The following is a 13,024-nucleotide window of genomic DNA, read 5'->3' as shown; positions in this document are numbered from 1 at the left end:
CTCGTGATCCACCTGCCTCGGCCTCCCAAAGTGCTGGGATTACAGGTGTGAGCCACCGCGCCCGTCCAGTTTTTGTACTTTTAGTAGAGACGGAGTTTCACCATGTTGGCCAGGCCAATCTCAAATTCCTGACCTCAGATGATCCCAACCCACCTCGACCTCCCAAAGTGCTGGAATTACAGGCGTGAGCCACCACTCCCAGCCGTGAACTCTTTGTTATTCATTTTTATTGTTGTATTTTGGATTAATGGGCTTTTCTGGATTAATGTACCCTGAGAGACAGGGTCTCAGTCACCCAGGCTAGAGTGCAGTGGTGCAATTGTAGCTCACTACAGCCTTGAACTCCTGGGCTCAAAGGATGTTCCCCCTGCCCCCTGCCAACAAATAGCTGCAGTTACAGCAGTGTGTCATCATTGTTCTGGCATTGTTTGATTTTTGAAACAGAGTCTTGCTCTGTCACCCAAGCTGGAGTGCAGTGACGTGATCTTGGTTCACTGCAACCTCTGCCTTTGGGATTCAAGCAATTCTCCTGCCTCACCCTCCCGAGTAGCTGGGATTACACGTGCGCACCACCACACCCAGCTAATTTTTTGTATTTTTAGTAAGACGAGGTTTCACCATGTTGGCCAGGCTGGTCTCAAACTCCTGACCTCAAGTGATCTGTCTGCCTCAGCCTCCAGGGTGCTGGGAGGGATTACAGGCATGAGCTACTGCAACCGACTTCGTTTTTTTTTTTTTTTTTTTTTTTTGAGACGGAGTCTCACTCTGTCGCCCAGGCTGGAGTGCAATGGCTCGATCTTGGCTCACTGCAAGCTCCGCCTCCCGAGTTCACGCCATTCTCCTGCCTCAGCCTCCTGAGTAGCTGGGACTACAGGAGCCCGCCACCACACCCGGCTAATTTTTTTGTATTTTTTTAGTGGAGACAGGGTTTCACTATGTTAGCCAGGATGGTCTTGATCTCCTGACCTCATGATCTGCCCACCTCAGTCTCCCAAAGTGCTGGGATTACATGCGTGAGCCACCACACCTGGCCTTTTTTTTTTTTTTTTTTTTAATTTTAAAAGACTAGTCAGGTGCAGTAGTGAGAAGGGGATGAGAGTAGAAAAACAAGTTCCATCTGTAACTGATTGTGAACAATCAATTGAAATAATTCACTACCTTCAGACCAGCTGAGATTTTCTTGAACATTTTCCTTTAAGCTCTAAGGAAAATGTTTGTCATCACTATATGCGGCTTCTCTCCAAACTCACTGCCGCCACCCTACACCAGCCCAAGGCTGGACACGGCAACTGCCTCCAAACTAATCTCCCTGCTTCCACACTGATCTTTTAAACTCTATTCTCTGGAGTGACCGCTTCTTACCCACTCAGAGCTTTGTCATTTCCTGTTTAAAATCTTTCAGTGACACTCGTGTTCTTGCCAGTAAGTGCCACACCATGGCTGACCTGACGGCCTCAACCACACTAGCCTTCTCTCTGTTCCTGCCAACTGAATTGCCTTTGTACAGTCTGTTCTCTGGGTCTGGAAGCTCTTCTCCATCCACTCCCACCCACCTTCCTCTATCCAGCTAACCAACTCATCCTTCAGCTATCCCTCAAATATCACTTCTTTTAGAAAGCCTGGCCTGAGCACCCCACCCCAAACTGAGTCAGATCATCTGCATAGTACTCTCACGGCTACCAGTACTTTGCTTTCAAAGCTCTTATCACAGTGTGAAAATACTATATTTACTTTATGTGCTTATTTATTCAGTATCACTATCCCCACTGTACTGTATGCTCCAAGAGGGTAGAGACTTGTCTGGGTTTTATCACCAATAAATATTTGAAGAATGAATGAATAAATTGCAAATAAATAATGTTTTCATTCACTGTTCAACAAATATTTTCTTTTTTCTTTCTTTCTTTCTTTCTTTTTTTTTTTTTTTTTTTTGAGACAGTCTTGCTCTGTCACCCAGGCTGGAACGCAGTGGCGCGATCTTGGCTCATCACAACCTCTGCCTCTCAGGTTCAAGCAATTCTTGTGCCTCAGCTTTCCAAGTAGCTGGGATTACAGGCACGCACCACCATGTCCAGCTAATTTTTAAAATATTTTTAGTAGAGATGGGGTTTCACCATGTTGGCCAGACTGTTCTTGGACTCCTGACATCAGGTGATCCGCCCACCTTGGCCTCCCAAAATTCTAGGAGGAAAAATAGCTGGGACTACAGGCGCGAGCCACCACACCCAACCCTCAACAAATATTTCCTAAGTGTCTATAATGTGCCAAACATGGCAAAGCACAGTGGTTATGTCTGTAGTCCCAGCTACCCAGGAAGCTGAGGTGAAGATCACTTAAGCATATAAGTTCGAGGCTGCAGTGAGCTGTGATCATGCCACTGCACCCCAGCCTGGGCAACAGAGGGAGATTCTATCTCTAAAAAAAAAAAAAAGGTGCGGCCAGGCATGGTGGCTCACGCCTGTAATCCCAGCGCTTTGGGAGGCAGAGGCAGGAAGATCACGAGGTCAGGAGTTAGAGATCAGCCTAGCCAACATTGTGAAACCCTATCTCTACTAGAAATACAAAAAATTAGCTGGTGGCAGGGGCCTGTAATCGCAGCTACTCAGGAGGCTGAAGCAGGAGAATCGCTTGAACCTGGGAGGCACAGGTTGCAGTGAGCTGAGACCACATCACTGCACTCCAGCCTGGGCAACAGAGCAAGACTTCATCTCAAAAAAAAAGGGGGTAGGGGTCAGGCAAGGTGGCTCACACCTGTAATCCCAGCACTTTGGGAGGCCGAGGCGGGCAGATCACACGGTCAGGAGTGCGAGAACAGCCTGGCCAACATGGCGAAACCCCGTCTCACTAAAGATACAAAAAATTAGCTGGTCGTGGTGACACGCGCCTGTAGTCCCAGCTACTCTGGAGACTGAGGCAAGATAATTGCTTGAACCCAGGAGGTGGAGGTTGCAAGGTTGCAGTGAGCCAAGATCACGCCATTGCACTCCAGCCTGGACGATGGCAAGACTCTGTCTCAATTAAAAAAAAAAAAAAAAAAGTCTGGGTGCAGCGGCTTATGCCTGTAATCCCAGCACTTTGGGAGGTCAGGAGTTCAAGACCAGCCTGGCCAACATAGTAAAACCCCGTCTCTACTTAAAATACAAAATTTAGCCAGGCATGGTGGTGGGTGCCTGTAATCCTAGCTACTCCAGAGGCTAAAGCAGGAGAATTGCTTGAACCCGGGAGGCAGAGGTTGCAATGAGCCAAGATTGCGCCATTGCACTCTAGCCTGGGGGACAAGAGCAAGACTTCGTCTGAAAAAAAACAAGGATCACTCACTATAGTTGACCCTGGAAATACAGCAGGAAACAAAACAGATAAGGATACTGAACTCATGTAACTTATTATTATTTTTATTTATTTATTTATTTATTTTGAGACGGAGTCTCGCTCTGTCGCCCAGGCTGGAGTGCAGTGGCCGGATCTCAGCTCACTGCAAGCTCCGCCTCCCGGGTTCCCGCCATTCTCCTGCCTCAGCCTCCGGAGCTGGGACTACAGGCGCCCGCCACCGCGCGCGGCTAGTTTTTTGTTTTTTTTTTTTTTTTTTTAGTAGAGACGGGGTTTCACCGTATTAGCCAGGATGGCCTAAGATCTCCTGACCTCGTGATCCGCCCGTCTCGGCCTCCCAAAGTGCTGGGATTACAGGCTTGAGCCACCGCGCCCGGCAATGTAACTTATTTTCTAGAAGGAAGAAGCAGGCAATAAAGACATAAACAAAACAGTGCATGTTTTGAAGGCAATAAAGCAGTGTAATGTGATGAGGTTCAATCTACTCTAGGATGAGGTCAGGGAGAACTTTTTGAGGAAATGACTGTTAAATAATAAGCCAGAGGCTGGGCACGATGACTCATGCCTGTAATCCGGGCACTCTGGGAGGCTGAGACAGGTGGTTCACCTGAGGTCAGGAGTTCAAGACCAGCCTGGCCAACATGGTGAAAACCCATCTCTACTAAAAATATTTTTTAAAAATTAGCCAGGCATGATGGTGTGTGCCTGTAATTCCAGCTACTCAGGAGGCTGAGGCAGGAGAATCGCTTGAACCTGGGAGGCAGAGGTTGCAGCAAGCCAAGATCGTGCCATTGCACTCCAGCCTGGGCAACAAGAGCAAAACTCCATCTCAAAAAAACAAAAAATAATAATAGTAAGCCACGAGGGAACCATATTATAGGCAGAAGGAACAGCAAGTGCAAAGGCCTTGTGTTGATTGCCCCTTTGAGACTTATACTAATTAATTTAAAGCAGAATTTCTCAACTTTGACGCTGTCAACATTTTTTCTCCCTGCTATCTCTATTGCCATTTTGGGCTAATTTTTTGTTGTCTTGCATATTATAGGATATTTAGGAGCATCTCTGACTTCTATCAATTAGATACACCCTCCCCTGCACCTAAGTGTGACAAAAATGTCTCCAGATATTGCCAAATATCCCAGGGAGGAGAGGAGCAAAATGGGTCCCAGTAAAGTGTGACTGGTGAGCATCATTGTGGATTTTTTTCCTCTAATGGCCTTGAAGTAAGTAGTTGGATAACAGGATCCAAGTAGGGACCGGACGCAGTGGTTCACGCCTGTAATCCCAGCACTTTGGGAGGCTGAGGCGGGTAGATCACCTGAGGTCAGGAATTTGAGACCAGCCTGACCAACATGGAGAAACCCTGTCTCTACTAAGAATACAAAATTAACCAGGCGTGTTGGCGCATTCCTGCAATCCCAGCTACTCGGGAGGCAGAAGCAGGAGAATCGCTTGAACCTGGGAGGCAGAGGTTACAGTGAGCCGAGGTCTCACCATTGCACTCCAGCATGAGCAACAAGACTGAAACTCCGTCAAAAAAAAAAAAAAAAGTAAAAAAAAGGATCCAAGTAGATGAATAGTTGAAATTAACTAGGGTTGGGTGTTACTAAAAAGAGGAAGAAGGAATTGTATAATATTTTCATGAAAGTGATTGTGTTAGATTATACATATAAATTGGGTAAGAGGGAGAGCAAACACAAAATAGTTGGTGGATAGTGAAAAACTGGTAGGGTCAATGGTTTAGAAGTCCCCTGAGGTGAAGGAAGTGAGGATACATGAGGCTGGGCATGGTGGCTCATGTCTGTAATCCCAATACTTAGGGAGGCTGAGGTAGGTGGATCACTTGAGCTCAGGAGTTGGAGACCAGCCTGGGCAACATGGCAAAACCTCATCTCTACCAAAAAAATACAATAGCAAAAAGTTAGCCAGGCATGGTGGCTGGCACCTGTAGTCCTAGCTACTCACTTGAGAGGCTACGGTGGGAGGATTGCTTAAGCCTGGGAGGTCGAGGCTACTGTGAGCCATGATCATACCACTGCACTCCAGCCTGGGCAACAGAGGGAGACCCTGTCTCAAAAACAGAAAAAAAGGGGCCAGGTGCGGTGGCTCAAGCCTGTAATCCAGCACTTTGGGAGGCCGAGGTGGGCAGATCACAAGGTCAGGAAATCAAGACCATCCTGACTAACACGGTGAAACCCCGTCTCTACTAAAAATACAAAAAAAATTAGCTGGGCATGGTGGTGGGCACCTGTAATCCCAGCTACTCAGGAGGCTGAGGCAGGAGAATGGCGTGAACCCGGGAGGCAGAGCTTGCAGTGAGCCGAGATGGCGCCACTGCACTCCAGCCTGGGCAACAGAGCAAGACTACGTCTCAAAAAAAAAAAAAAAAAAAGAAAAAGAAAAAATAGAGAGAGAGAGAAAGGGCTGGGCGTGGGGGCTCATGCCTGTAATCCCAGCACTTTGGAGGCTGAGGCGGACAGATCACGAGGTCAGGAGATCAAGACCATCCTGGCTAACACAGTGAAACCCTGTCTCTACTAAAAATACAAAGAAAATTAGCCAGGCGTGGTGGTAGGTGCCTGTAGTCCCAGTTACTCGGGAGGTTGAGGCAGGAGAATGGCATGAACCCGGGAGGCGGAGCTTGCAGTGAGCAGAGATTGCGCCACTGGGCAACAGAGTGAAACTCTGTCTCAATAAATAAATAAAATTTTTAAAAAAGCAAAAAAAAAAAAAAAAACAAGTGAGAATATGTGAGTAAATGAACTAGAAGGCCAGAAATGATTATGAAACATTCCTGGCTTGAATCCAAAAAATTGGAAGAAAACCAGGCACAGTGGCTCATGCCTATAATCTTAGCACTTTGGGAGGCCGAAGCAAGCAGATCACTTGAGGCCAAGCAGATTGCTTGAGGCTTGAGACCAGCCTGACTTGTTAACATGGCAAAACCCCATCTCTACAAAAAATACAAAAATTGGCCAGGCGTCGGAGGCCCGCAGAGAGCCGAGATCACGCTACTGCACTCCAACTTGGGTGACAGAGCAAGACTCAGTCTCAAAAAAAAAAAAAAAAAGCCAGGCGTAATCCCAGCTTATTGGGAGGTTGAGCCATAAGAACCGCTTGAATCCAGGAAGCAGAAATTGCAGTGAACTGAGATCACACCACTGCACTCCTGCCTGGGCAACACAGCAAGACTCTGTCTCAAAACAAAAGAAAAAAATTGTTGCTAGGCATGGCACCTCATGCCTGTAATCCCAGCATTTTGGGAGGCCAAGCCCAACAGATAGCTTGAGGTCAGGAATTCGATACCAGCCTGGGCAACATGGTAAAACCTATCTCTGCTAAAAATAAAAAAATTAGCCAGGCATGGTGGTGGGTGCCTGTAATCTCCACTACTCGGGTGACTGAGAATTGCTTGAACCCCAGAGGCAGAGGTTGCAGTGAGCCGAGATCATGCCACCGCACTCTAGCCTGGGCAACAAGAGAGAAATTCCCAACACTTTAGAAGGCCGAGGTTGGCGGATCACTTGAGTTCCAGAGTTCATGACCAAACTGGCCAACATGGTGAAACCCTGTCTCTACTAAAAACACAAAAATTAGCCGGGCATGGTGGTGCACAGCTGTAATCCCAGCTACTCAGGAGGTTGAGGCAGGAGATTCGCTTGAACCTGGGAGGCAGAGGTTGCAGTAAGCCGAGATGTTGCCATTGCACTCCAGCCTGGGCAACAGAGTGAGACTCCATCTCAAAAAAAAAAAAAAAAAAATTGTGAGAGTTTGTTTTTAGAGATAACAAAGCCTAGGGTAGAGGTCTGAGGATGGGCTGAAGAGGAAGATCACTGGAGAAGAGACTGAGGAGCTGAGAGGCCACAATGGATTGCCCTGATGGATTCTGAAGTTATCAACGATGATGTGAGGAAAATAGGTGAAAAGAGGAAGAGGATGAGCCAGGTGCTAACATTATCAATGAATGTGGGTGAACAACCAGGTTTGAAGACCCTCGCAACAAGTAAGAGGCAGCAGATCATTTAGTTTGAGATATTAATTTCAAAGAGCAGAGGATTTTGAAAGATGAAGAAAGAATAAGGGTCTAAGGCCAGGCGCGGTGGCTCACGCCTATAATCCCAGCACTTTGGGAAGCCAAGGCGGGCAGATCATGAGGTCAAGAGATCGAGACCATCCTGGCCAATATGGTGAAACCCTGACTCTACTAAAAATACAAAAAATTAGCCTGGTGTGGTGGCAGGCGCCTGTAATCCCAGCTACTTGGGAGGCTGAGGCAGGAGAATTGCTTGAACTCAGGAGGCAGAGGTTGCAGTGAGCCGAGATGGCGCCATTGCACTCCAGCCCGGGCAAAAAGAGCAAAACTCCATCTCAAAAAAAAAAAAAAAATCCCAATTGTTGTTTTAGTTTTTTTTTTAACGTTAAATTTATGTAAGCAAGTTTTTTGTGTGTTTTTTTTTAAAGGATCTTGTTAAGTGTATCCCCAAGTTGTATAGAGCAATAAGAAACAACAAATATTAAGTCTATAGTGAAAAGAAAGAGTAACTGCCGGGCACGTTGGCTCAAACTTGTAATCCTTTGGGAGGCTGAGGCGGGCGGATCACTTGAGGACAGGAGTTCAAGACCAGCCTGACCAACATGGTGAAAGCCGGTCTCTACCAAAAATACAAAACAATTAGCCAGGCATGGTGGTGGGCGCCTATAACCCCAGCTACTCAGGAGGCTGAGGCGGGGGAATCCCTTGAATCCAGGAGACAGAGGTTGCAGTGAGTCGAGATCAGGCTATTGCAATCCAGCCTGGGCAACAAGAGAAAACTCTGTCTCAAAAAAGAAAAGAAAAGAAAAGAAGGAAGGGAGGAAGGGAAAAGAAGGAAAGAAAGAGAGAGAGAGAGAGAGAGAGAAAGAAAGAAAGAAGGAAAGAAGGAAAGAAGGAAGGAAAGAAAGAAGGAAAGAAAAAGAAAGAAAGAAAGAAAGGGAAGGAAGGAAGGGAGGGAGGGAGGGGAAAGGAAGGAAGGAAGGAAGGAAGGAAAGAAGAAAGAAAGAAAGAAAGAAAGAAAGAAAGAAAGAAAGAAAGAAAGAAAGAAAGAGTAACAAGAAAGAGTAACAAGAAATCTCTTGCCTTTCCCGGAAATTGAAACTTGCTACAAAGTATCATAAAAATCAACTTGTGCAAGAACAGACAAATACATCAATGGAACAGAATACAAATTCAGAGACAGACCCTTACATCATACATCAGAATTTGATATATGATAAAAGTGGTTCACTAAAGAGAAAAATAAATTGGATCCCTAACACCTAAAACAAGGATGAATTCTAGAGGAATCAAGAAGACCTAAATGTGAAAAGTAAAACTGTAAAGTTACTGGAAGAAAATGTGAAAGAATACATCTGTGGTGCAGAGTTGGGAAAGAATATATACAAATTATCAACAATCACAAACCATAAGGAGAAGAAAATGGTCATTTTCATTACACTTAAATTAAGAATTTCTATTCTGGCCAAGAGCGGTGGCTCACAACTATAATCCTAGCACCCTGGGAGGCTGAGGTGGGTGGGTCACTTGAGGTCAGGAGCTCCAGACCCACCTCACCAACACGGCGAAACACCGTCTCTACTAAAAATACAAAAATTGGCTGCATGTGCTAGCTCACACCTGTAATCCCAGCTACTCAGGAGGCTAAGGCAAGAAAATCACTTGAACCCAGTGGGCAGAGGTTGCAGTGAGCCAAGATTGCGCCACTGCACTCCAGCCTGGGTGACAGAGCCAGACTCCATCTGAAAAAAAGAAAAAAAAAAATCTATTTCATGAAGTTCACAAAGGAAAAATTAATATAGAGATAATGGAAAAGGAGAAGGTATTTGCAATGCCTACATCTGACAAGTAACTGATCTCTCTCTTTTTTTTTTTTGAGATGAAGTTTCTTTTTTTTTTTTTTTTTTTTTGAGACGGAGTCTTGCTCTTTCGTCCGGGCTGGAGTGCAGTGGCCGGATCTCAGCTCACTGCAAGCTCCGCCTCCCGGGTTTTACGCCATTCTCCTGCCTCAGCCTCCCAAGTAGCTGGGACTACAGGCGCCCGCCACCTCGCCCGGCTAGTTTTTTGTATTTTTAGTAGAGACGGGGTTTCACCATGTTAGCCAGGATGGTCTCGATCTCCTGACCTCGTGATCCGCCCGTCTCGGCCTCCCAAAGTGCTGGGATTACAGGCTTGAGCCACCGCGCCCGGCCTGAGATGAAGTTTCGCTCTTGTTGCCCAGGCTGGAGTGCAATGGCGCGATCTCGGCTCACTGCAACTTCTGCCTCCTGGTTCAAGTGATTCTCCTGAGTAGCTGGGATTACAGGCATGCACCACCACGCCAGGCTAAGTTTGTATTTTTAGTAGAGACAGGGTTTCTCCATGTTGGTCAGGCTAGTCTCAAACTCCTGACCTCAGGTGATCGGCCCACCGTAGCCTCCCAAAGTGCTGCGATTACAGGCGTGAGCCACTGCACCCAGCCTGATCTCATTTTTTTGTTTGTTTGTTTGTTTGAGAGGGACCCTCGCTCTGTCACCCAGGCTGGAGTGCAGTGGCATGATCTCGTCTCACTGCAACCTCCACCACCCGGGTTCAAATGGTTCTCTTGCCCTAGCCTCCCTAGTAGCTGGAATTACAGGCACCCATCACTGTGCCTGGTGATGCCTGGCTAATTTTTGTATTTTTAGTAGAGGCAGGGTTTCACTATGTTGGCCAGGCTGATCTCGAACCCCTGACCTCAGGTGATCTGCCAGCCTCAGCCTCCCAAAGTGCTGGGATTACAGGCATGAGCCACCGCGCCCAGCCAGTGCCATATTATTTGTTGTGGTTGAGAACTGGAGGCGCAATGGGTGCTCCTCAGTGAGACTGTGAGCAGGTAAAGTGTGATGCAGCTCATACTGTAAAGTATCGTGCAGCCATAGCTTTGATCATCATACAACACAAGTGGATTTTTAAAACATCGTGGTTACTGAAAATAAGATCAGAGTGAAATATATAACAAGATGCTATTTACGGAAATTTAAAATGTTTGGGCCTGGCATGATGACTCACACCTGTAATCGCAGCACTTTGGGAGGCTGAGGTGGGCAGATCACTTGAGGTCAGGTGTTGAAGACCAGCCTGGCCAACATGGTGAAACCCCGTCTCTACTTAAAATACAAAAATTAGCCAGGCACAGTGGCGTGAGCCTGTAATCCCAGCTACTCGGGAGGCTGAGGCAGGAGAATCACTTGAACCTGGGAAGCAGAAGCTGCAGTGAATGGAGATCACCCCACTGCACTCCAGCCTGGGTGACAGAGCGAGACTGTGTCTCACAAAAAGAAAAAAAAAAAACTTTGCACACAAAATGATTTATATTTTGTAAGAGCACAAAGAAAAACAAATGAACATTTAATGCATTGCAATAATCTACTTTTTTTTTTTTTTCTTGTGAGACGGTCTCGCTCAAGTGATCCTCCTGTCTCAGCCTCCTAATCTGCTAGGGTAACAGTGGGATTACAGGTGTGAGTCACCACACCCAGCCTGGAATAACTGACTTTTGAAGGAGGAAAATGAGAAATGGGTATGGAAATAGATAATTAAAAAAAAAAAAAAATAAGCATTTGGGTGTGGTGACTCAAGCCTGTAGTCTCAGCTACCTGGGAGGCTGAGGTGAGAGGGCTGCTTGAGCCCAGGAAGTGTAGGCTGCAGCGATCCGTGACTGTGCCTCTCACTCAAGCCTGAGCAACAGAGACCTCAACTCAAAACCAATAAAATTGCCGGGCATGGTGGCTCACACCAGTAATCCCAGCACTTTGGGAGCCCGAGGCAAGTGGATCACCTGAGGTCGGGACTTGGCGACAAGCCTGACCAACATGGTGAAATGCCCCATCTCTACAAAAAATACAAAATTAGCCAGGCCTAGTGGCGCATGCCTATAATCTCAGCTATTCCGGAGGCTGAGGCAGGAGAATGGCTTGAATCCGGGAGTCGGAGGTTGCAGTGAGCCAAGGATCGCATCATTGCGCTCCAGCCTGGGTAACAAGAGCGAAACTCCGTCTCAAAACAAACAAAAACAAAAATAAAAATGAGAAATAGATCAATGAAGACAGTGTGCTAAGAACTGTGTCATTTGTTCAGTCTTCTGTGCTGGAACTCAGGGATCAAGGTCCCCAGAAGCCGGAAATGAAGTGAACCTGTGGAGCAGGAGCTGGGTGGGGAAGCTTTCTCTGAAGGAAGAATAGGAGTCCTTTGGCATTCTGGATTTTTTTTTTTTTTTTTCTTGAGACGGAGTCTCACTCTGTCGCCAGGCTGGAGTGCAGGGGCACGATCTTGGCTCACTGCAACCTCCACCTCCCGGGTTCAAGCCATTCTCCTGCCTCAGCCTCCTGAGTAGCTGGGATTACAGGTGTGCACGCCTGGCTAATTTTTGTATCTTTAGCAGAGATGGGGTTTCTCCATGTTGGCCGGGCTGGTTTCAAACTCCTGACCTCAGGGAATCCGCCTTCCTCAGCCTCCCAAAGTGCTGGGATTACAGGTGTGAGCCACCGCGCCCAGCCGGCATTCCATATTTTGCAGGGGATTAGTGCAGCAAAGGGATCAAGAAGGGGTGTAACGGCACAGCGTGTTCTGGGTACAATAAGGACTTAGGCATTGCCCAGAACAGGAGGCGAAGGAGATAGGAGAGGCAGGAGAGACAGGTAAGGCCAGAGATCGGAGAAGAGAGGCAGGAGTTCACTCTGAAAAGGGATTTGAACTTGACAGTTGGGGCAATAGAGACAGTGACTTCTTGCATGAGAGATGAGATTGGACCTTTGAAAATTGTTCTCTGCCCTCGTCATAAAGAAGAAGAGCAGGAAGATCAGTGAGGGTGATGGTGATCTGGACTGAAGTGGCAGCCGCCACAGAGAATATCGGATGAATATGAGAGAGTTTTGGAGGTCAAAGCACCAACGTTGAAAACTAACTGGATAAACGGGGAGAGCGGCGCAGGACAGGAGGAATCGCGCATGACTTCTACCATAGGGGTGACTGGGCGGGTAATTCACTGAAATAGAGTTAGGAGAAGGAGCATGTTTGGACATGCTAATCACTAGAGCTGCCACATCCAGGCGGTAACGAACACCTGGATTTGCAGCTCCAGAGAAGGGCCTGGGTTACATGTCCCTGAAGCCTTAGGGTGACGGAAAGGCGAGAGAGAGTGGGTTGAGATTCCAAGTGCAATCCACTACGGCTCCTCGCTCGCCCTCCAGGTGGCACCACAGCCCTGCGCTTCCGAAGCCTGTTTTCTGAGCCAGACACTCCACGCTCTGGGTATCTCGGTTCTCTCTCCCCACGCGCCGACCCTAGGTCGCGCACTTCCTGCCTGGCAGAATTTGGCGGAGGATCCAAACCCGGAGCAGCCTCCAGATAGCGTGTTGTCCACGCGGCCAGCATATGGTCAGAGACCTCAGAGGCTCAGAGACCTTAGGGCTGGTGGTGTGGTCAGTGTGACCACTTGTCCCTCGGACCGGCTCCAGGAACCAACCTGGGGAATGTGTGTAGGCGAAGGACGGGATAGGCAGCGCCCGGAGCAGGGAGGCACTGAAAGACAGGACCAAGCAGCCCGGCCACCAGACCCGCTCTGGGAACGGAATTTCCTGGCCCCCAGGGCCACACTCGCGTGGGAAGCATGTCGTGGACCCTTTAAGGCTCCATCTCCCTGTC

The sequence above is a fragment of the Trachypithecus francoisi genome, unplaced genomic scaffold, assembly GCF_009764315.1.
Source record: "Trachypithecus francoisi isolate TF-2019V2 unplaced genomic scaffold, Tfra_2.0 Lachesis_group20, whole genome shotgun sequence".
Taxonomy (NCBI): Eukaryota; Metazoa; Chordata; class Mammalia; order Primates; family Cercopithecidae; genus Trachypithecus; species Trachypithecus francoisi.
The sequence above is the reverse complement of the archived record's forward strand: the minus strand, read 5'-3'. Positions refer to the sequence as shown.